Source organism: Mya arenaria, chromosome 7 (genome assembly GCF_026914265.1).
Source record: "Mya arenaria isolate MELC-2E11 chromosome 7, ASM2691426v1".
NCBI lineage: Eukaryota > Metazoa > Mollusca > Bivalvia > Myida > Myidae > Mya > Mya arenaria.
The window spans coordinates 68,384,890-68,411,948 of NC_069128.1; the positions used below are offsets into that span (position 1 = coordinate 68,384,890).

Here is a 27,059-nt window from a genome sequence, read left to right on the forward strand (position 1 = left end):
AGCTCATACAGTGATGACCATTCTCTAGATAAGGGTGGTCAGCATAGTTCCAAATTGAATCATGTACTATGAAATATTAAGTCTTAGTTTTGAGATATCTATTTCAACATATTTAAGACTGTGGTAGACTTATAATAGTTTTTACCGAAATATGCGTTTATCCGTAAGGTAAATAGTTCTCCAAGTGACTACAAGCGTACACCTTTAGAAACAACTACTAAACCGGACGCTTGTGAGCACGAACATTATTTTACTTATGGCATAAATGTTTTATCTTCTTTTATATGTTTACGGAAAAAAACACATCTTGAACAGCATGCATTTGAAATTCACAACGTGTCAAAACGTGACAAACGATACACAAAAATAATCATGGCTATATAGAATACCATTGTGTACGTAATTGGACAAAGAACCATCCAAGGGAATTAAAGGTTTACAAAGGAATCCGTTTAGAATATTGATTGCTGTTGTTGGCACACTTATCCTCTGATGTTGACATTTTGACATGTAATCTATGCATTATAACCGAAATAAAAACAAAGTCATTTTTAATAGTCGTGCGTTATTTTAGGTTATATTACACATCTGTACATTGTTCGCTATGATATAAGTATGCAATAAGATAAAGATACCATATTTCACTGTATTTAAAGCGCTTACCTAACCACGTTTTTTCACTTCCATTTGATATCTGGTTATTTATTACCAGCAATAGTGTGTATCGATCGTAGTGTTTAAAGATAAAGGCCTTGGTGTATTTTGCGTGCTGATCTAAACATACTTATGAGCTTCATCTGCTATTTATGGCTGACTTTTGAACATTCCAATATATCTTTATTCTCAACTAAAAAACCTGTAACTCTCCCTTGCAAATTTGATATGTTTTAGATGTTTGATTATAAATCAATTTTAAGTTGCACAATTTTGAAATACAGAGGTAAATTCGTCTTTCAAAACAAATATGTTTTTCTGTGCAGCATGCTATAAAACAAAGAATGGGACATGTTTATCGCCTCGTTGAAAATGTCCTCGTTCAATATGATAGTTTTTTGTATCCGTTGTTGCTTACAGAAAATGCAAAGCTATGTAATGTATAGTATATTCGTTGGCAGATGAGATAACGCACCTACACCAGAACCGATAAACACTTTACAGAGGGAGGACGCACATAATGGAAGTGATACGGTTAAAATATTAATTATTAATTCTTAATTAGTATTTTTGTATCAATTCTATGAAACATAATTTTGATAAAAGCGATTTATATACAAAAACACAATAATTAATTAGAGATGATTCTGTGGTGGTCTATGTGATTTTCTTCCATCTTTAATGAAGACAGGTAACAATTTAAAAATGGTTTCCTTCCTGTGATGTTAATGGATTCCTTAATGTATACAGATGTTTTCTTTTCATCAATACTTATTAAAACGCATTTTTCTGTCGTACAAATATTGTTCTTTGATGACAAACTGTAATTGTTTATAATATTGTAATATTGTTTTGCATTTAGAGGATTGCGACAAACTTCATATCGTCCTTTAATATTTCGTCGTCATGGCGTTTTCTGTGCATTTATAGCTTATCCAGTTATTATTAGCATAAAGATGTTCTGGATTATGAAACTCAATGGTCACACAGTTTTAAATCATTTATATATTAAGACAAAACTTTATGGATATTTTATTGTTTCAAACAGAAACTGCATACTATTTTTGAATTTGTTTTTTTTTTGGCATTAGGTACTCGTTTGTATTTGTATTTATTTGTCTGCAGATAGAGTTGGTATCTTTATTCCAAGATGTACTTGGTGCTTACCTTTACCTTTTATTTCAATTGATATGAAATAAGGCATTGCCGTCGAATGGTTTTTGAGGTAATTAACCCGGATGTGTGCATATTTACAACGAGTTTCACTTGTTTGTTATTTTAATTCATATTGGTCACAGCTCGTATTCACCTGGGTATGGTCACTAGTAACATTAGAATGATGCTTCATTCCAATATCTAAAACAAATGTACAAATTGTGATATATATTAGTAATAACAGTTTTCTGCAAGCTATCAAAGGACGTTATCCCACAGCTATTAAATTAAACAAGTATTAGCCTTACTACACATCTGAATAACTCTCAAGACAAGACCAATATGACAATACACAAAGCATTGAAGCATGCCTTTTACTTGAAATAGAAACAAAAACGATTCTGGAAAGTGTAGCAAAATCATAAAGAGTCATAAATTTTAGTCTTTATATTTTTCAAACATGTTTATAACATTATATTATATATCATTATCCAATGCTTAGTTCATGCTATTAAAAATTGATTGACAATAAAAAAATGTTACCTCGTTTTCTGTGGACTCTTTCCCACAAACGTCAATAGTTATTTTAACCACCGATATAGAATATATCAGTATACGCTACATTGCAGTGATCACGCGAATGCCGTCAGAGGAGGACATGGTTCAGAATGTTGTAAAATCCCGGCTTGTTTTTCGCTGAAATATAGAGGCAATATACAACCGATTCAAGGTTAATTAATAGTTAGTCAATATACTATTTATTTAGCCTTAAATAGCACATATGTCATTAGGATAAAAAGGAATATATTGTCGTCAAATGTCTGGAATATGTCCCGCTATCGCTAATAATTATTAATATCATATCCACCCTTTTCAAGTATCGACGATTGGGGGGAATTGATTTTGCTTATTTATGAAGCGCGTAAGCGTTTATACTGAAATTGACATTAAATTTCAAACAAAACAAATCGACTTTACATTATTGACAGTGAATAAACACGCATATATAACGAAACCAAATTGTTTATTTGCCAAATCTAATTTGCCTGGATTAAATCAGGATAACCCAAACTTTGTTTCAATTTTATTAATTGAACGAAAGGTGTTATTCAAGAGCGCTATTCTATAAGAGTGTACTGTATTATCTTGATCTCGAGGTTTGTGGGTGACGTATTTGTAATGGTACACCTCAATTTTATACATAACATAAGGCAGAATAGACTTTTTACCCAAATGATACGGCGCAAGTTTGAACACGCTTCTCGCCAGTACTTTCAGTAATAAGCCATACTGATTGTTGACAGGTGTTGATACACCTTTTCGCTCATCCTTTATGTCACAATTCATTTTACAGCAATGGTGTCGGCTCGCAACTTTATTCAAACAACGTAATTTCCATCTCACAATTGTTGTTGCAGATTTTGCCAAACCGATTCGCTACATACCGGACAGACCAGGTCACTACAATCTGCATAGACAAAATGGCTGATCCAATGGATGCGAGCTCACAAATACATGTATACTCTTGACCTTGAAGAATAAAAGTACTTTAGCAGTCCATTTATACATTATGATATATGAATTGAACAAACTGAATACAAGCATTAACGAAACTATTTACAAACACGTTGTAGGAAATAACTTAGAATATAATTGATAAATTATTAAGGGGTGAGGTAGGGAATGGGGTTAAATAAGAAAGTGTCCAATCTGCAAATAATGTTTGAGAAGAAACAAACAAATGCAAATATAAATCAGGTTATCTGTTATAAATCAAAACAGTTTTTAGCCCGTCTACTGTTAAATAACCATCCTATCTGCTATGAGCCTACACGTATACAGCTTATTAAACGAGTGTATATGTATGTATATATGTATGCTTGGAAAACAGAATGGTGCAGGTGAACGACAGAGGCACAGAGGACATAATGCGAACCAAGCATTGGAGATTGTTGACGAAGTGGACGTAAACAGGTAAGTGAGTTATGGTTCTATAGTAGTCATGTACAAATTGGACACTTCGAACATAAAATTACACACGGGAAAGTGGTATAGCTGCTTTACATTGTCTTAAAATAGTTATTGTCAAATATTAATATAAAATAGTAAATATTATGTTCATTAAATTAATGCGTTTCAATCCCATAAATACCGAGACAAAACGATGTTATAAATTGATATATCCAAACGATTTATTCGAACATATATGTTTCACTTTTCATGTTAAAATTAAAAATCTTATCTAAAGTTGTGAAATACACTTGCAGATTGAGTATTTTCTCACAAATATATTTTATTAATGACCATGACGTAACTATCATTATTTATCAATTCTTACTTGTCTTTTCAGGTTACAACCTACGCCTTTGGTTCAGTTATTTGCACTTTTTATGGTTGCCATGCTGCTGGGAGGTTTTGTGGTGTTTATTTTGAATCCTGGGTACGGCTCGAGATTGGTCTAAAACTCTTTCAAAACATGTATATCGAATCATGTGTTTATATCAATACGGAGTATTCTGAATATTTTTAAAGAAACATTTTGTTCGTAGGGGGAATCCTTCTCATCTGCTTCTCTCATTGTTTTAAACGATTTACTTTATCCAATATATCATTAGATGAGCGTTGCAATCCGCGAATGGCTTTCTTAAAGATTAAAGGCTATCTTCTTTTTTGGCTGACGGTTTTTGAATGTAGTTTCTGCCTCATATAGACACAAATCGATTTTTTTTTATTTATTTCAATTTCACACTTTGAAGAAGCTACACAGCTCTAGTTTTTGTTTAATGAGTTTTTAAGTTTCATTGTGTTTTTTTTTCCTAGTATGTACAATGATACTTTTATGATTAGAATAAATGAGGACATAATTTTAATGCGATCCATGTATTATAGTTGTCTTTGGATGACATGATCGTAATTGTTAACGACCAGCACTGTTGCTCCGGCTTTATTTTGTCGTTTACAGCTGATGTTAAATCGCCCATTGCTGATAGTATTGCTTATCACGATTTTTATGGTGATGTTTTAAAGAAAATTCGTAAAATTAAAATGTTTCCAGCAGGAAGTTGGGCAGATAGACTTATTGAATTACTTGGATTTTATTTAAACCGTGGATATAAAGGCAATATTTTGAAGAGCACTTGCCTTCTTGTTTTTGAAGATGAATACATAAAACAAAATATTGGGTTGAATATAGCATCCTTTCATAACTAAACTTTCAGTGCTTTGATTTTTATGAAGAATTTGCTAATTCGTGTTATCTTTACCCCCGTTTTGGGCTGACACGTGTTGACTGACTCCGAGTGTTTTGGCTGTGACTTAATTTTCTTCAAATATTTTACGTTTTCAAATCATTTTGGAAGGAGGGAATAGCATATATAAGTCGCTTTTATTTTTAATAATGTGTTTCTTTATTTGTTCCCAGTTTTAGTACAATGATGCTTTTTATTATGAAACTCTATGATCACAAAGTTTTAAACCTTTTATTTTATAAGGCAGACTGTGTGTGATGTTTTTGGTTTCTAACGATGACAGCATCGTATCTTGGAAAAGTATTTGCATTAGGTCCTCTGAATTGTTTCCCTCCGTCTGCAGATAGAGTTGGGATCTCTAATCATTGAAGTACTTGGGGTTTACCTTTTCGATTTTTATTATTATTTGTTTTATTGATAAGTTTCCAAAAGTTAATGCATACTTTGATAAGATGGGATAAGAGTGAGGTTTGTGCACTTAAACTGGTTTAAATCCCCAGTAAATTTACATTTTACTGACCGTTCCAAGGCGGTACCTAACAATTCTTGATAAACATACCAATTATTTATGTATATATATATATATATATATATATATATATATATATATATATATATATATATATATATATATATATATATATTATAAACATGACTAGAAAAACACAAATTTGACAAACTGTGCATTTTGATAAGCTTAAATTAATTCAATGCTTTAGAAAATTATGGTTAATTAAAGAACTGCGGTTTTAATTGGCCCAAAGGGCTATTACTGTTTTTTTATGAAAATACCACATGTTTTATACTGTCTAAATCTTTGTTAGTATTGAATAGACACATGTCAAACTACATGCTGGGTTGCATTAAGCTTGACAATGAACTGAAGCATTTTTTCTAAAAATATACTTAAATATGCTCAAGAACCACATTTGTTGATCAAAATCCATCTGTCAGTACAGAAAACGAGTGTTTGTATTCTGAATTGAACATGAAGGGTTCTCAATAACATTCGGTTGAACCCTCTCAAAAAGTAAGATAATCGTACAGCTACTTCTTATTCTAATTAAAGTTCACTTATTTGAACCAACAATTTTGGCCTGCAGCTGGTTCTTTTTGAGATCATAGACTATTAGAAAGAAGTTAAATGAACAGAAAGAAACAGTTGCTCTTTTTTGTTCGGACTTGACATTATCTGACATTGTACTGCAAACATTCATTTTTATTAATCTATATAAAGTAAAAATAAAGATACATCTGAACTTGTGTTATCCATCATATATTCATTTGTTCATAATAAGCCTTAATTAGGCATTTTGTGTATATAATATGATTTCATTATTTTAAGTGTTTAAATTGTTTTCTTATATATCAATGGTTTTCATAAAAAAAAATTGGCGCATTTTCTATTTGCTGGTACAGTTAACATTAGAATAGAACCTTACGGCTTAAATCTAATATGTATGTACAAATATAAAATAGTGTTATGTAAGCTCAGCTACCAGTTGTGACATTTAACTGTAATCTTATTTGAAAGGACACCAGAATTGTATGAAAATGTCCAAGAGTATCATTGATTCGACCACGCATTGTTATTGCAATCAATGAATGCCTTTTATCATTATGTGGGTTAAAATATTTTGAGATGGTTAAGAGAAGTCCTTTGTAAAAAAAAAATCGCGTTGATAAGTTAAGACTACTATAACATACTGGACCTTTATGAAAGTTACGTGCTATGGAAATTTGGGTTTGACCATTCAGAATATATTTTCAATTGTATGGCATATCAAATGTAAAAAAAACAAACTTATTTTCAAAGTTAAATTGAATTACCTGGTTGAACTTCACAGGTTAATCATTAAGGTGCTTGTTGTGTGCAAGTTTTTAAAAATGAAATTTGACGAATAAATATTCAATTTTAAAGTAAACCTGGGAGGAAGAGTGTGCCCGGTACTGGGTTCGAAACCATGACTGCCATAAAACCAGCACGGTACCCCAACCAACCAAAGAAAAGGCGGTCAGTCCTTGCTCTACCCCCAACACACACACTTCACCGTTCATCTTTTCAGTTTATACACAATGTTTCTTGGCGGGAGAGATGTTTCCTCCAGTGTAACCCTCCCCGTAAAACTTTTTAAGTTTTATACATTCACATAGAATCGGCGTTGCATGACGAGAAGTGAACCACGCCATTCCATCCCAATTCATATTTTTACCTTCAATCTATCATCCAGCCATGCTGATGTTTGATAGGTGTTTCCATTATTAGACGTTTTGAGTCACAATCTGGTAATGGAACGCAGTCATCCAATCCATATTTTCAGACACAATGAGTCACTTATTTATTAAATCAATCATAGTGATATAAAAACAATAAATAGCATGTCATCATATTGATCAAATTCATGACAGTCTCAACTGTCGTACTGACAGTATACATTACAAAATACTACTACAGTTCCTTTACCGCGAATAGTTTTGATATGTGTTTGGCAATGGTCAAAATTAAATCGGTTATTACGACATATATGCATGACAAATAATGTCCGAAATGACAATTAGGCCTAGCGAAGCAAATAAACCAAATAGGTACCTTCGTTCCGTGCATATGAGTATCTTTAATGCAAAATGAACACCAAATAAATATATATATATATATATGTCCATATATGGAACACATTGTGGTATAAGGAATTCACGCGCTTAATAAGGTTTATAAACCTTACATACTTTTTTCATCACATTAATGTTATTATTTCAAGCTCATAGTGTTTGCACTTTTGAAAGAAAGTAGTGCTCTTTGTTTATGCGCATACATATAGACTGAACAGGGCACTAACCGAGCAAACCTATATTACCCATTTCATCACAAATGTACAATTTTGTGAATGCGCATATAGCAAATGATCACATTTTATTGACGTTTAATATTCAACCATGACTTAAATTTGGAATGTTAATAATATTTCAGTAAGAGTCATCTTTTTTTGAAGTGCTCCGTGAAACGATACAAGCAATTTAAAAGCAAGTTTACTGAAGTTTGTTCTTATAAATGTGTGTGGGTGGTTGTGTAAGCGCTGTGAATATGTCTAAGATGGTTTATTCTGAGTTCATTATTACTTTCGACAACAGACGGGGCACCTTTGTCATTTCCAAGTCCCTTGTCAAGATGTTATATGCATTTACATGACTTAATATATCGGCTAAATCAATATTTTCCTGCGCAAATGACGCGCTGCATTTCGTCGATATTGCCAATATCTTGTGATCTATAGGTTTTCTTAGTGGCACTTGTGTCGTCACAAGCACACTGAAAATATCTGTTTTAATATAAACGCTCGTACTGGAATATTTTCTAAATCAATCCTCCGGAATAAAAAAAATCAATGTTACTGTTTCTGTCATTCCTACTCGTTCACACTATTTATTAATTGACCGTTGTCCCGTTAGCCCGGATGACATCGACGTTTCTACACGAGCGATTTATTTCATTGTTTCAAAATAATCGCATGAATTTACCTTTAATAAAGCTTGAAGTTTATTTTTCGCGTATTTTAGAAAAGACGTCCTGATCATTTACACGTTTATTCGGCGCCAAATAATTGCATATCTAAGTTTATAACAGTGAGGACAATTGGCTATCGTTTATTATTCAACGTGTTCCGTAGCGAAGGTTAAAAAACTTTAACAAATATATTTTTATATATTGAAATATGGATACTGTGTTAAAACACTTGCCAACAAAATGTAAAACTATAATTAAAAAATACGCGTGGTGTCATAGTCGTACTTCAAAAGTGTTCAAAATATAATCACCCCCTTTTCGACTGCATCTTGTTCTACAGTCAATAGTATCGATAAGGTACACATGCTATACATTTTTTATTTGAAGGTATATAAAGCAGAATACAGTCGGCTGGAAAATGTGGAAGGCCAAAGATAAAACAAACGAAAGGTCAGTTATATTATTCCAGACATAAACAACGCTGCACATGATCACCTTTTAATTGACGAAATAAAAGTTATTTTGGAACAATTTGATATTTTATGCATTAAATGTATTATAGTTCATGTTGTGTGTGTTGCAAATATCATACAATGAGTAGCACCATATTCTAAATTATCATCGAGCGGTTTGTGGCAAGCCTACAGGCTGAACAGCATCCCAACCAAAACTCTTATACCATGTCAAATGTGCCTCATTCTGTTCTTGGCCGCATAGTGAGACAAATGAATGTTTAAGCTGCGGTTAGCTTAAACTATTACTAATAAATAAGCGTATATGTAAAAATATATGTTTCAATGTACCATTATTGTCCCTTAATTGACAAACTAGTCTAATATGTATGGGCGTTAATTGCGACCAAAAACAATAATTGCTGAGTGGTCTGGGTAAGTGCGATGGTATGCAAACTCAAAAGAGTTCTAGCTTTATTTTTTTATTTGCTTGATTTGCTTGATTTGTATACGTTTTGTTCCTTTCGTCCATCATCGTTATTAATACCTGTCCGTTTATTAATTTATCATGTTACCTGACAGCAATCCCATCACCAACCTGTAAAGCTTTGTTGTTTAGTGTGTTTGGTTTTTTGGTGTTGTAATTGTGTAAGTGTTTGTGGTGTTGTCTAGTCCATTGTCGTTTAAGACATTGTCTTGTGCCTATAGATAGGGTTTACGTTTAAACTGTCGACTACTTGACTTGTCCCTGTAGTATCTATTGTATTATTGTAGTAACACTTAACATACACCATTCCCTACCAAGTGGTATATTTTTAATGGGTGCAAATTGTTCACATTCTCAAAGTATACTGAACAAATGCAGGAGCTTGCAATTCGACACTTACTTATAATGTTTATCATTTACTTACTAATTATACATGTAATTTAATAGCAGTATATAAAAGTTGCAATTTTGTTGTTTTTGTATTTAAGATTACACTCATGGGGAAGTTTGCTAATAGTTGATCACTCAATAGTACTACCCGTGGAATTTTAATTCTAATAGTTTGTTACTGTTAAGGTAAAATTTACCATTACTGCAATTTCATGTTGTACAAAGTTAAATACTGTCGAAAAGGAGCACTTGATATTTATTGTTTAATTTCAGGTAAATTAAAAGGGACATTCGCGGATGATAACTGTGAAAGGCATAAAATTAAACAAAAGAAAGGTAATATTTGTTTTACTTTGACATGAATAATACACCAACCAATCACTTTGTGATGGCATATAATAAATTACAGAGAAAAAAGTTATTTTGAAACATTTTGCTGTATTAAATATGTTTATTTTGTTCTCCATTAAAATATTTACAAGACACTATACACCCAAATATATTTATATGTCTTATACTAGCTACTTACAGGGCTCTTTGAACTGTTCCAATAGCGTGCACTGTAGTCATATCCTTTCGCAGGCAATTTTGAGATGATAAAACGCTTGAGGTTGTCGTTAGAGATTTGCATGTGCTCGGCTAGTTTATAATACTGTCACTCAATACACAACACCACTTCACAAATCGTACATCTTAAATCTGTCTAAATCTAGCACATACACAAAGAATATTCAAAACGAAAAAATATGCAGCAAGGCTAATCAAGGTGGAATCAGGTCTAGCTTAGGAAAGAACCGCTTGAAATGTATTTCTGTCACTTCATTCCATAGTAGTTCTGAAGCTGCGACGAAAGTGACGTTTCTGTGACGTCATGCAGATGTTGCGGCTAGCTTGCAACTCGACGCTTACTTCCTAATTACTTTATTGCTAAATAGATTTCTTATCTCACATAAAGGCCCGCTAATCTTTTGCTTGTACATGGTTTGCTTGCGCGGCCTTTTGCAGTGTAAACTATTAAGTATGCTCTTCCGATTACATGATAATTGTACAATATCCTTTAAACTCATAGTCATATTTTCATTGCATTTATACATGCACATTTATTAAAATATCGAGAAGATGCATGTTTTTGCTTTATTTGGAAGGTATCACATGGAAGGAAATAAGTGTTTACAAATAAATAGTTATATTAATTTGTGTAATGTGTAATTAGTCTCTGCCTTCGACGGCCTCCCGCAGTACTTAATACCCCCGGATGCGTACACATTTTCAACGAGTTTTACAAGATCGTTTTTATAGTTTATACTTGTCATTACGTACAATAAATTTGTACTATTTATGATACATGGTAAAAATAACAGTTTTTGCAAACAATCCAAGGACGTTACACGCAACAATCAAACAAAATATGATGAGCCCTACATGATAACTGCTTATCTGTGTATATCTGAATTGATACAACTAATATCGAGTTAGAGCCAATGTTTACTTTTTGCACGTTCATGGCTTCGACAATGCCATTATACCATGTAGATTTTGCAAATATGTATATCACAATGGAAAAGTCCTTATCCAATACTTACGAGCATTGAGGGATCGAATGACAAAGGAAATAATAATAATTGAATGTTGCAGTTTCTATAAGTTCTACTGAAGGAATTACCTGTTTGTTTGAGTAGCACAGGATAAGAATTTAAAATTCAGTAACCTTTTTATGCTTGAGTGTCTTACTCGAAATACATACAACACTTTCTTAAATATAGATTTCATTAACATAATAGCTTTTCCAATTTGTTTGTTTGTTGACAGTGTCCTTTAAATGGATTTGTTCATTAATGTGTTTGTAGTTCAGACTATTTCAATGCTCAAACATTATCAGAATTTAAAAAAGAGCTCTATTGATAATGATTATTCAACGAAATAACTCTTTTCTGCCTAAGTGTTGGTAACACTAGCTATTTAAGGATTTGATTTACCAAAATATGTCAGTGCTTTATGGGGTTTTCTTCATAAATATAGATCATAACTCAATTCGAACAAAGTTTGAAAAATGTTCTCGCTAAAATGAAATCTATGTGTTAGTCTCTTGAATGCCTTATTTTGTGATCATCTCGGAAATGTTTTTATAATTTAGCTCTATCGGTGGGGAAACGGTTCTCAATATCCATTAGTAGAGGAACAGGCCTTGTTGCATCAAGCAGCTCGTATGCGTAGTACCTGAAAAAGATATGTAAAATTGAAGTTGTTTATTTTAAACCACACAACTGTATTTAAATGCATAAAATGCTTCTGAAAACACAATCTTTCAATTACATTGAGAACCCTCATTTCTCTATTTTGTTCTGAAACGCTGAACATATGTTTAATGCTGAAATCAGCAGTTGCTAACTGTAGTATCATAAGCCCAACAAAATTTTAATCAGCTGTTTCAAAAACGAAAAAAAACATGAATACACAGCTTTCTTCAATGAACTTGCTGGATCTGTGGTAAATAATACAATTTACTTCATGCTTTTCGATGAAATATGGAGTTTTACTTCTGAAATAACAAAGTGAAAATATTAATCTGATATTTTCACTGCAAAATAAGGAGTGAAAATATCAACTTACAGAACTACTTTTAAAATCCATTCCAGTAACTTTCCCTTGATAAAAACAGAACACTTCACTTTGAACAAATAAAACATTAAAATGTTAAAGGAATGTTCAAAAAGTTCGAAGAAATATATATATTTGGGAATTAAAAACCTTTTTAAAAAAAAATGGTTATCCCGTTTTGCAAACGTTTTGTTTGATCTTGAAGCTGAATGTTCAAACATTGGCTTTCATACCAAACATATTACAGACGAAAACAACATGGAATGCTCTCAGAGGCTGATTTTAAGATTGAGCTAGCCATTGTGTCTGCGGTAGCATCTACACATTTTATTTGACGAATTCAAGCTGATGTCGATGTTAAAATCACCTGCTACAAGTATGTTGTCAACATGCTGGTTTAATGCTTGGTCGAGTGAATGTTTTTTGAGTAAGGCGGTCGATAGATTCCGCCCACAAGTAATTTGCGCTGGTAAACATGTATTTCAATCCACACCGCTTCGACACATTTAACTTCAAGGTCAATTCGTTGAATTGCATGCAGAGTATCTCGGACATATATTTCGACACCCCCACCAAGACGATCGTTCTTTCATATCGAAATGGTTTTTAAAAGTTTGGGAGTTCGACATCTTCATCTGAAATTTTGTTTGACCGCCATGTTTCAGGAAGGACAAGAATATCGTACGGTTGTGCTTCTACGGTTAGAATATACAGCTTTATGAAAGTGTTTAACGAAATCAAGAAGAAATGTCTGTTTTAGTCCCCACAGTTACTCCAAAACCAAACGGTAACAAGAAAAATGGGCGTAACCTTTCTTTCAACTATGCAGATCAATAACAACTCTATTCAATTAAACTGCTTATTATATATGTATCCTTACCAACATAGTACAAATCATTAACGTCACCCGCAAACCTCTTGATTGAAATTCTAAACTCTTATTTACAATCTCAATTATCAAAGTTATATGTTTCTAATTATTACTTAGCCTATAACTTTCATTGTTTAAAATTATTGGCCGTATCTAGATTAGAATAAGCAAGTTTTAGTTTGAGTATTACACATTGAACATCATAAAAAAGCTTGAGAACTACATTTTGCATCTCATGGTATCATTTTTCATGCAAATAATTGTTTAAAGATGCACTCAAATAAGAATTACTCCTATTAATAGTATTGTTTTAATATTCCAAAAAAGAAGAATAAATGTCAAAAACAATGGTTCTTATGAAGGCTAACGAGTTGAATTTGAAAGAAATGAGCATACGAACCGGTATTTCTGCCTTATAAAGCTATAGTAGACCATAGTAAATCTTTAAGTATTAACCAATCATTTAATATTTTTTTCAGCTTTCTGCTATTACACGGCTACAATCTTGTTATCAGTAATTAATATTTTCCATAAATGTATTATTTACTAAGAAGTTAAAGGTTTATTAGTGAAAATTGATGTTTGCTATACATGTGTTTGTATTGATTTTAAAGAAGAGTGTCACTTCAACGAGTTAACAATGACAAAAACTACCAAACGCGATGTTGTCACGCTCTGATAAAAAGATTGCGTTCTTAATTCACGCGCTCAATATGGTTTATTGAACGAACATACTGGTTCTACTACATTATCGTCTTTTTTAAGGCTCATAGTATCTGCAATTTTGAAGGAAAAAGGTGCTCTTTTCGAACGGGCATACATTTTGCCTAAATGGCTTCGCTCGGTTAGGGCCCGTAGTACTCATTACATCATAAATTTACAATTGTGTTTATGCACATATAGCTAACGATCACATATTTTTGGCGTTTAAAATGCAATTATGACTTTAGTTTCGAGTAGTGATAATATATTAGAAAGCAATGTTTACTGAAGTATGCTGTATTATTCCGTGACTTGGGGGAGGGGGTGTAAATGCTGTATAATTTTTTAAAATGCGTTAATCTGATTTCATAATTACTTCCGACCAATGACGGAGCACCTTTTTATTTCCAAGATCCTTGTCAAGATGTTTTGTACATTGACGTGGCTTAATCCAACACTATCTGATATATTGGAATGACGCGCTGCATTTTGTCGATACTGCCAATAATTTGTGGATTATCGGTTTTCTTAGTACCACCCCGGAATTATGTGTGTTCATAAATACGCTCGTCATGGAACATTTCATTCATCAATCCCTCTGAATCAAGAAATTCCATGTTTCTGTTTGTGTCATTCCGGCTCTCACAAAGTACTTTATGAATGTCTGTTGCCCCGTTTGCCCGGATGACATCGAATTTGCACAATAATTCGGCGACAAATAATTGCATACCTAGCGTTTATAAAATTGTGGACAATTTTAAAAGTGATCCGTAGCGACGGAAAAATATATATAGCAAATAAATGTTTATCTATTGAAATATAGATACTATGTTATAAAACTTGCCAGCAAAACGTAATTAAAAAATACGCATGGAAAGTATTGTCACTGTCGTACATCAACAGTGTGCAATATATAATCATCGCTTTTTCGACTGCACTTTGTTCTACGGTTAATAGTATCGATAAGGTGCACATGCTTTTTATTTTTTATTTGAAGGCAAATTCAACCGAATACAGTCGGATGGAAAATGTGGAAGGCCAAAAATAAAACAAAAGAAAGGTCAGTTATACAATTACAGACATTAACACCGCTGCACAAGACCACTTTTTAATTTACGAGATAATCGTTTTTTTGGAACAAATTGATATTTTACACGTTATATATATATATATATATATATATATATATATATATATATATATATATATATATATATATATATATATATACAAATAGGGCATTTTGCATGTTGCAAATATAAAACAATAACAATTACATTTCAACTCCGATATTCATTATGTTTTTATTAAAATTACATTTCTTTTAAGATTAATGATCAATATTCAACTATGATTGTATTTTTGAATGATGATAATGATAAAAATGCTCCATAATTTGCCAAAGACATGTACTTGCTCTGTTCAACAGCACAATGCATATACTAGTGCAGCAATTAGTGTAACGTCATCAAACAATGAGAAGCACCATATCCTAAATTACCTTTGAGCAGTTTGTGGCAAACGTAGGCGGACGAACAGCATCCCAACCAAAACTATAATACAATGTCAAAAATGACATATAGTATATATGTGCCTTATTCTTTTCTTGGCCGCCTAGTGAGGCCAATGAATGTTAAAGCTATGGTACACTTAAAATATGCCTTATAATTAAGAGTTGAAGTCAAAATATGGATATTTCAACGTACCAGTATTGTCTCTTAAATTACAAACTATTTGTTTATGTGTGGACGTAAATTGCGACCAAAAAAGTATTTGGTCAACTTTACAATTGAAAGTGAGTGATCTGGGTAAGTGCATTGGTATTTTAACTGCTAGAGCTCCAGATTTATTTTTAATTTGTCATGCTTGAATTGCTTTTTTAATTGTATATGCATCGAGTGTGTATCATTTTTAGTCGCAATTTCTAACCAATATCATAATGAGTAATGTCCTTAAACCGCATGGTAATATTTATCATTTATTTACTATTTCTGCACATGCAGTATCGAGAAGTTGCAATGTTGTTGTTTTTATATTACACTCCTGGAGAAAATTGCTAAGAGTTGACCAATCATTTGTATTACCCATGTCATTATATTTGTAAAATTGTGTTAATGTCAGTGAAAAAATCACTATTTTTCTTATTTATTGTTGTACAATGTTAAATAGTATTAAAACGTAGTACTTGAGATATTTGTCTGGTTAATTTCAGGTAAATTCAAAGGGACACTCGCGGATGAAAACTTAGGAATAGGCCTTAGGCCTAGGAATAGAGAAAAAAAGGTCAGTAATCTATTTTACTTCGTCATGAAGAACGTACCATACTATCACGTTCTGATGGCATAAAATAACAGAATAATTGAAATTGAAAAAAATATTGCCTAAGATTTTACAAACTAGATGAATGGTAATACGTATTCTGTGTGGAAACATGTTATACAATTACATGAACAATGACACCCCAATTCTTGTAATGTTTAAAATAATTTAAGGCCAACTATGTCCTGGTAAATGAGAGCTTCCTTGTTCGCCCCTCATATGACTAATTATATTAAAATACGTTGGCTTAAAGTGCTCCAAACACAGCAATTGTTTAATTTTACAATTGATAGTGAGTAGTGTTTACAACGAACACTGGTAGGTAACTGCTAGACTTTGAGAAATTATAAAAAATACACGTATAATGGTTGTGGAAAAAAAAGGCAGATGTTTTACGAAGAATTATGTTGTTTTTGTTTTGTTCTAGTTGACCAGTCCCTTACCATAATTGATATATGCTCGTGTATAGACGTATCATTTACAAGATATAATTTATATTTCATAATATAAAAACACTATAAAAACACTTATGTTATTCTCTTTCTTGTACTAGCTACTTACCGGGCTTTTTGAAATGTTCCAATAGCGCACTCTTTCCTTTTGGAGACAATTTGGCGATGATGAAATGCTTGAAGTTGTCGTTAGAGATTCTCATACACTCTGCTCATTAACACACAACACGCCCTATCAAATCCTATATTAAATTATTCGGTCGAAATCTAGCACATACACAAAGAAAATTCAATACGAGAACATAAGTTGCTCGCAAGCCTAATCTAGGCGTGTTTAGGGAAACAAATGTTCGGAATGCATAATTTTCAATTTATTCCATAGTAGTTCCTATGATTTGAATTAATCAAGGCCGTTTTGAAAAAAAAAAAACTAAATACAAAGACTTCGTAGCAACTTTTAAAAGGATACGGTGTGTAGTTCTAATGCTATGAAGGAAGTGACGTTTTATTTTGACATCATGTAGATGTTTAGGGTAGCTATCAGTTCGATGCTTATTCCCTAATTAATACATATCAATGCTAAAATGTTTTCTAATCTCACATCAAGGCCCACGTATCATTTCATTGTACATGCTTTGTTCGGATGACCTTGTACAGTGCAAACTAATCAATGTGCCCTTCCCATTACATGATAAATGTACAATTTCATTAAAATGCATGTTCTTATTTTTCATTGCTATTTCTTTCATGCACACATATTTCAATTTCGAAAAGATGCATGTTTTATTACTTTTTTAAGATCACACAGGGCATTTAGCAAGCTATCACCTTTTTAATCGACGTTTAATATTCAACCATAACTTTAATTTAGAAAGGTGATAAGATGTCAGAAAGCCTCGTCTTTTCGAAAGTGCTCGATGAAATGATATATATCGGGTTGACAGCAGTGCTTACCAAATTATGTTGCACTAAGTGTGTTTGAATTTGTGTACAAAGACATCTTACCATAAGAAGCACACGATCCTAACGTCGAGCGAGTTGCCGCCAAACTGTATCATGTCATCTCAAATTTGACATATAGTATATAGGTTCACTATTATGTTCTTGAATGCATAGATGGTCGAAATAAACGCTAAACGCTCAAGATATTAGTACAGTTCGAATGTTCCTATTACTTTGGCTAAGATGTCTTAATATGCATATTTGAACGCACCTCATTTGTCCCGTATGTGCAGGCTTAATTCGCGACCAAGGCAGTAATTGTTCATTTCTTTTAATTAATAGGAATTAATTGTGGGGTAAAAACCATGGTTGCTAGACTTCTAGAAAGGAGTCTGAGGCTACACAGTGATTAAGGATTCATCAGGAAGCAAATTATGAAACTTTTTTTTCAATTCAAGTTAAGTGGTAGCGTTATCTCAATTAACATGGTATTGTGTCGGTTCAATACGTTTGGCATCCCTTAAAAATTGGTAACTTTATCAACCAAGCTTGATAAGCTTAAGTTGATCCGATTGGTGTGTCCATCATGATAATTAATACGTATTCGTTTATTGACCTATTACGTAACGTAATAAGTCATCTTATACCAGCTTTTCTTTGATTTCTTCAAAATGTTATGCTTGTTTGCATGCTTATAGTTTCACATTTCACATGCGCGTGTTCGATGATTAAATGTTTGAGGTTGCCGTTTCGAGATTAGCGCACGCCCAGGTCGGCTATTCTATTTACACTCATCAAACAATATATAATCGTTTCTTTAAATGTGTGGGAATCTTGTGAATGTTCGAATTATAGTCTGTAACAACGTTGAAGCTAGGTGAAATGACGTGGTGTTAGGCAAAATTGTCATTGTTAATGTTCTTCTTGGTTTAAGTCAAGAAATTGCCTGCCGGACTTGCTTAATACAACACGCAATCATGTATGCCAATTGCGCAAAAGTGAAATGCAAAATATAACATATTTTGTAGATCGTTCACTTGAGACAAATCGTAACGCTCGATCAAACAAAAGGACACGTAAACCATGTTCTGATGGGGTAAAAAGAATGCAAATCCCAGAGAAAAAAAGTTGGGTAAGACTTGGGTTTTTGTTGAATTTTTCGTAAAATCGTTTTTATATTTCACATTTATTTCAAAGAAATGATCTTTTCACATGAATGATTATTTAAGACATATCTATTTTTGGTTCTGGTAGAAATGGTACACTTTGAAACACTAACATCGCATGTTATGTATAGTTCTTAAACAAGTAGTAATATATTATATAATTTAATATTTCGTTCAGGATATTGCCATGACTAGCGCAAGTCCAATGGAACTGCGTTCAAGTATGTCAGAGGTTTACAAGGAAGTACATCATTTCATACTGCGCAGTAAGTCAAAAGTTAACAAAGGAATTTAACAAATCATAAAGTATGGTATGAGTATGTACAAACAGTAGAACATGTCATTTAGATAAAAAAATTGTTTTGTGGGTGCTCCGTGTGACCCAGTTTTCAGGGGTGTTTACTTTTAGGAACGCATTCGGGTTTAAGGTTCTGCACACATTTTGTGCATATTTGCTTACAATAACAACACATAAAATTCGTTGTTTTAAAGAACAGCCGTTGTAGATAGCATCTAAAATATAGGTCAAAAAGAATGTCACCCAGTTTTCCAGCACCAGTAACTGTATGTTGTGGTTAGAGAAACAGGTGGTGTTTACGGTATATAATTTTAATCAGTTAGTCTGCGCGATGGTTCCACTTCGAGTCAGTTGTTTAAAGATAATGTCGCATGAGACCGCAGGTCAAGTTCGATGTATTTTTACACAAGCAACGTACGATGATAGAACCAAACAGATAAACGCCTTATGCAGTCTAATATTTTTCGTTTAAAAGGCCTTCATATTCGACCGTAAGCCGACCTTTATTAATTTTGTAATATTGCAAAATTAGGCTACTGAGTGCTACGGAATCAGAAAATACAACTTGTAATAAGGACATTTTATCCAGATGCCAATATCTGTGTCTTAATTATGCAACGTTTTAAAAGGTATGCAATAAAAGTGAGTGCCTCGCGTTAAGGCAGCGTCCGTAAATTGCTTCTTGTGCTTCTTGCTAGGGAGTGTGTCATTCTGATGGTAATAGTAACATTATTTATACCAGCTCTACTCTTTTGTCAATGCGATAGGCGATATAACTACTTGTAGTACCATTTATAATGAATTTATCATCAACAATATCGTGAATGTGCATGAAATACATATATTTACTTACAATTATTTCATATATGTTAATTGAACTATCGAAATAATGCACGTGATTATTTTTTATGCTTATCGGAATACATTCAGCATCATTAAGTGAATACCCTGGATTCAACGAGCACCCTATAATACAGCATGAGTTGGTATCAAGTTCGGAAGAATTGAAAGGGGATATATTGGTTAAGGTATGTAATGTAAACTAACATCAAACGTTTAAGACCACTTTCGTATTAATATTTACGAAAATTGATAGTCTCGTCGACAGATATTTTGCGTTATTCTTCGAAATAGATCAAAAGATATAACCTAACATACAAGACAATTAAAAGATCCCTTTGATATTAATAATTTTCTGTTTTAATTAAAAATGGAGTATATATAACTGATTTTGAATATTCCAAATCGTTTAGGATCCTAGCAGGAGTTATACAAACACAAATGGCTGTTGTTCGAGCGATTTACAACAAACACTTTGGCAAGAAACCAATGCAGCAATTACGAATATTTCCATGCTTCCGCCACCCGGTAAGCCAAATTAAATTGTATTCCCTTTTAAGATATTGATACCGTTTAAATAGTCTCAATAAGCCTTTACCGAAGGACTTCATAATATGAAATGTTAACACTTACACATGGTATGAAATAGAAATTTGAAAACACTGTAACACGTTGATGGTTTCAAAATCCAACGATTTGGTCCAATTGGTATTTTACTGAAATATGAACTCGCTTTAAACGAGCCTTTTTAACCATATGAAGCAGTAGTATCATATTTTAAATATTTGTTTCTGACATCAGCATTCAATATATATGCAAAAAGCTACAGAAACATGCTCAGTATATAAATAATTGGTATGTTTGTCAAGAATTGTTAGGTACCGCCTTGGCACGGTCAGTAAAATGTAAATTTTCTGGGGGTTTAAACCAGTTTATGTGCACAAACCTCACTCTTATCCCAACAATTCTTAATAAAGATTAAACGCAAAAGATAAATCTTATCAAAATATGCATTAACTTGAGGTAACTTATCAATAAAACAAATGATAATAAAAAACGAAAAGGTAAACCCCACGTACTTCAATGATTAGAGATCCCAACTCTATCTGCAGACGGAGGGAAACAATTCAGAGCACCTAATGCAAATACTTTTCAAAGATACGATGCAGTCATCGTTAGAAACCAAAAACATCACACACAGTCTGCCTTAAAAGGTTTAAAACTGTGTGATCATAGAGTTTCATAATAAAAAGCATCATTGTACTAAAACTGGGAACAAATAAAGAAAAACATTATTAAAAATAAAAGCGACTAGTATATGCTATACTCTCCTTCCAAATGATTTGAAAACGTAAAATATTTGAAGAAATTTAAGTCACAGCCAAAACACTCGGAGTCAGTCAACACGTGTCACAGATAGTTGTCCTTAGGAAGATAACCTGCATGTAACTGATTTATATTTGCTAATAAAAGCAAACAAATGAACAACTAGAAACACGTTTGGTTTCATTCATTTCTGTTTTGAACGATCACTATTTATAATAACGAATGCAATATCCTAATAACAAAACATGAAATTTTCTAATAATAATAGTATTCTGGTTCATGCAAAAAAATCGGACTTTCTATTTCGAATCATCAATGACACAATGCAACAATAATGGAACAGTTCGGATAAATATATGTCTGAGATTTGAATCTTAATTTGGAATTGTTGATGGGAGAAGCCTGACAGTGATGGCAAGCAAGCCAAATGATAAAACAAAACATAACTGACAAACGCTTCCGGAGTGTGATCCATACTGTTGACCTTCACATACGGGTCTTACTCATGACTTTTGTTTAGATAATGTTTTTTTTTAAATGCCCAAGTGCTTGATCAAGTTACATTCCGGATAATAAAAATACAATAAAAATTGACAAACGACCTTAAAGTATGACCTTGACCTTTGACCTTTAGACATGGTACTTGCACAGGACACTGCGTTTCCTCCAGGTTAATATCTGTGCAAGTTAAATTAAAATGCCTATATTCATTTATAAGTTACAACCCGGAACGCCACTCAATGACCATTGAGTGTGACATTGACCTTTGGCTTAAGAACACGCCGTCTTCTGTGTATATGTGTGCCACGTTGTTGTGTTAGTTTTTTCAACCCGGACATGCAAACATCGCAAACGAACGAAAGCATAGTCGGACGTATGTACACGATACATAAAAGTATGATTATTTGTGCTCCTTTTTACACCAGGCCTCGAAATAAATATAACTGAAACTATTCAACCACACAAAGCCATCAAGAAACAACTTTTCTAAATACACATATTTCTTTTGTATGACGCATGCAAGTTGGTATTACTTTAAATATCCTTGATAAAGTAAAATATATTTAAAACACGCACATAATACATCTGTTAACGAAAAATTTATGTATACAATTGTTAAATAAAACATGTATTTATAGATGGAATTCATTATGTGGAAAGAGATGCCAAAACGTTCAAGGTGTACAACTACGTTCGGAGACGAATTAACGATGCAATCCATTTGTGCAAAGATGAAAGAAACAGCCCAACACTTTGTTCAGCAAGCATTGGCATCGTATTTCCTGATGAACTAGTAACAAAGAGCAACACGTTCTGCGAAGCATTCAGCAATTTACAACATGAACCAATTGAAACGGTTTTCGACAACGATCCATCTGTTATTGTCTTCATTGGAACAAACAAAGAATGTTTTACATCGCTTAGACAACAAGCCAAACAGATAGTTCCAATTATTTGCAAAGTAACAGACGGAAATCATTCGAAAAGGAAAGGAAAAGGTATAATTGTATATGTTAGAAGTCACCCTGAACAAACAAAACTGCAGAAATTTATTTGCAAACGGTATGCTAATATTGATAATGCGTGCGTTATATGAATGGCTAAAACTGGTCAATGTGTATAGCATGCCTCTGAGAAACGTGTTGATACATGGTCCATGTAGCAGTGATAGACTGAATAAGTATTGTACTCGCTATATCTCCATTACACATTCAATTATTTTGTCATTGGTGCCAAGATATATAGCATTCTAGTTGCGTATAACTGTTGTCATCATTCGTCAATTTTTCGCAACGTAATAAGGATGTGTTGGGAATAATTAACGTACATTTTAAAGTGTGTTTATGAGATAATGAAACGTTATACTCAAAAGTAGCCATCATATATATGGATGAGATGCTAAACCTGTTTAATCAAGTATATTGTGGTCTTAAGTAGATTTTCGGCATTATTACGATCGAAATAACCACAAGTACATACTTTAGGATTCACCATTAAGCCTATTGCGTTTCCCAAATAGTCTTATTCAACTGTCAGTCCTTGTAATATATATTGTGTTCTCGATTGATTTCGGTTGTTCGACGTAAACCAATAAAATATTTAAGGACCTGTCTTTTAACAAGATTGAATCTTTCGGAGCTCTGCACATAACGTTTTTATTTTACAAAATAAATAAAGTTAAGTTAATATCAAGTAAGTATTTAACAGTGATTGTATTTTTTTATGATAAAGTGTAACTTAATTTCCAATCAGATTTTCAATTTAGCCCGGTTATTATGTTAAATACAAAGTTGGGAAATGTTTTCATCCTACGGGTTAAAACATTTCAAATAACGACCTACATCCAAAAATAAAATATGCCCCTAGATATTAATTTCATATTTTTAATATCTTTGTTGTTTTTTTCTGATTGGATTGTAAAAGTAAATTTGTGGAATTCTGTTGAATGCAAATACATGGTGAAAAAGTTATTCCACCGTACCCTTTATCCGTTCAAAAATACAGATTATCTACAATTAAACGATCCATGGATCGGCTTTTGCATGGTGCATTTGATTGGTGTGTACATTGCGTCTTGTTCACTAGCATATAAGTATAACTTTGCGTTTTCAATGTTTAAAATTGCGTACTAGGTATTGTAATCGCTACTTCTTGGAGAAAAACATTTACTTAATCAATATAGTCAAAACACGTTCAATAATATACCCGTTGATTATCAACGTTACCATTTTTCTCTTAAAGGAAAGCATATCCTTAGAAAACCTTGGGGGTTTGAATGCTTTGCAAAGCCTTTATCAAAGGACAACATAGTGGCATGTGTAGATGCGGTGTTGGAATACTACGCCTTTGAGATGCTGGACAGAGCAACCAAACATCTTCCCGACTCAGGTATGCGTGACTACAAATACATGACATCCTCAACAATAAGTTACTGGTTATTTATTTAACTGCAAAATGATATTAAAACAATTTTAATTAGAATAAGTACCCTTGCTATTTTGATTTTTATCAAGAAGTTTCGAATTGTATTGTGTGGGTATAGATATTTTGTATAGAACCAATCTCGTTTTGTTTGCACGCTTACTGACATTGATAAATATTACATGTTTTTAAATTGACAAACAAAACGCATGGATGACCATATTTGTCGTCGTTTGCTTCGTGTGCTAAAACACACCATTTTGTTTGGTCAAACTTCATAAATGAATCCTTTAACGGTTAGCTAAGCCGTTTATATAACACATATTACATTAGTAATGCAGCAAGGACAATTTATATGGTCATATGTAGCAAACCGACTTCTTATTTTTCGCACTCCGATTTAAATAAATGATATATATTGATATGTAACTTATATAGTAAACAAACGGAAGCCCATCACGGTGACATAAACAATTGCTAATCACGTACAAATAATCAATACGTGTGTCTAATATTTTATCGTAGCCATCTATAAAACAAAGCCACAATGAAACAATATATACAGAGTGTAAAACAGTCAAAAGACAAACCATATGCATTAAAAAAACGCTGCATTAAACATAGGTATATGAAAAAATCCATAACATTCTTTATGTGGTAAATATAGATTGTTTATTTTCGTTGTCGATAGAATATCATTTCAATAACGCAATCATATAAAATTTAAATATAGAAGGCGCATAAAATTATTGTTAACATTATGCCACATATAAAACATGCATTTTCACACAGAACTGAGTTGGCTGATATTAGGCTTTGAATCAGCAATGTGATATTTATTTCTTGCTTAAACCAAGAATTCATAGGTGTCTGTACGCCTTTTTCAGGGTCGCGAGGAAACTATCAACGTGACCCCTGCAAATAGTATTTAATTTATCTCCTGACGTTTAATATACAGTTTATATGGAAAATCCTAGTTCGAAATATAGTATGCATGCCTTTTAAGCTGCACTCTCACAGACTGACAGTTTTGACACTTTTTTATGTTTGTCTTGCAACGAGCCAATCTTTGCGAAAATCCTGAGAAACTAGTTATATAAGATGATGAAAAAAAAATGCAGATTTTTAAATTTAAGTTTAAAAATTATAATAAATGCATTTTTCGTAAACCGTTAATAAGGTTTAAGCCATAAAACGTTAATTATCGAACGGAAATCTGTAAATCTACGAACTGTTTTTGTCAGCAATCTTTGGTTTGCAGATATCTACGCAATAAAAAATCTTTTAAAGACAAAAAAGTTGTAAAAATAATATATCTGTGAGAGTGCAGCTTTAGGATTATGAAATGAAATAATGAATAATATACAGCCTCAATTTCGGAAATACGATAGAGTCCCTAAAGCTTCAAATCAGGAAATAACATTGGAACCGTTTCAGCTTCAAAATTTGGCAAGCATTTTGGACAGATATTAGACTATAAAGAGAGTCTCAAATTCGACATAACTTAGACTCAACTTTGGACATATATTGGAGTCTTTAATGCTGTAAAACTGACATTGCAATGTATACAGCTTAAAAATTGGAAAAAAAGATTAGTTTCAACTCATTTGTTTTTACAACGATTGTGAAACAAGCTATTGCAACTCTCGTTGGCACGTTGTTTTGTTTGGGAAGCAGGTGAACCCAAAGTAAACCCACTTGTTCGACTTGGTGACTAAAACTAAACTCACATAAGACCAGGCTGGGAATCGAACATAGGTTGCATAGGTGAAACGCGTGTGCACTAACAACTGCGTTAACCGGACAATCTAGGAAACATAATTGGAATCTATACAGCTTCAAGTAAGAGCAAACATTGAACTTCACACTAGTTCACATCGACAAAGATTGGATTCTCTACAGCCATAAAGTAGGACACACACCTCTAAAATTGCACAGCCATTTGAGTTTATTCAACCACACCATTAATTCTGTACAGCCATAAAGTAGGATACACGCTTGACTCTATAAAGCTCCAAAAATGGTAAAACATTGGACTCTTCAGGGTTATACAGATGAACAAACATGGGAATCTTTATAGCCTTCAAGTATTGACAATCATTGGACTATATACAGCTTCAAAATTGGACAGACATTAAAATATAAACAGCTTCAAGTTGGAGCAAACATTTGAGTTTATACAGTTTCAAATTGGAGCAAACATTAAAATCTTTACAGCCTGAGGTTTGAACAAACATTTGACTCTATACAGCTTCAAGTTGGAACACCATTTGAATCTATACAGATTTAAGTTCGGACAAACATTGAAATGTATACAACTGCAAAGTTGAAAAATCATTATATAGTTTTTTTTCAATTTAGAGAAATATTGGACTCTACGGTAACAATTTCGGACATTCATTGAACTTTACACAGCTAAAAACATACCTTTGTCTGATTTACAGTTTCTAACATTGGACTCCATAAAATGTACAAACGTTGGACCCTTATCAGTAATGAATTAGACACTATAAGGACCATTTGCAGTAATGAATTAGACATTATAAGGACCATTTGCAGTAATGAATTAGACACTATAAGGACCATTTGCAGTAATGAATTAGACACTATCAGGACCATTTGCAGTAATGAATTAGACACTATCAGGACCATTTGCAGTAATGAATTAGACACTATAAGGACCATTTGCAGTAATGAATTAGACACTATAAGGACCATTTGCAGTAATGAATTAG

The 27,059-nt window shown here is 32.7% G+C and overlaps 1 long non-coding RNA gene across 1 annotated transcript; it reads left to right on the forward strand.

Moving 5' to 3' along the window:
* Nucleotides 1–1,148: 1,148 nt before the first annotated feature.
* On the forward strand, nucleotides 1,149–3,785 carry LOC128239832 (uncharacterized). The gene is made up of 3 exons (XR_008261939.1): nucleotides 1,149–1,188; nucleotides 3,228–3,326; nucleotides 3,701–3,785. It is a non-coding gene; the product is annotated as an uncharacterized LOC128239832 (long non-coding RNA).
* Nucleotides 3,786–27,059: the final 23,274 nt, after the last annotated feature.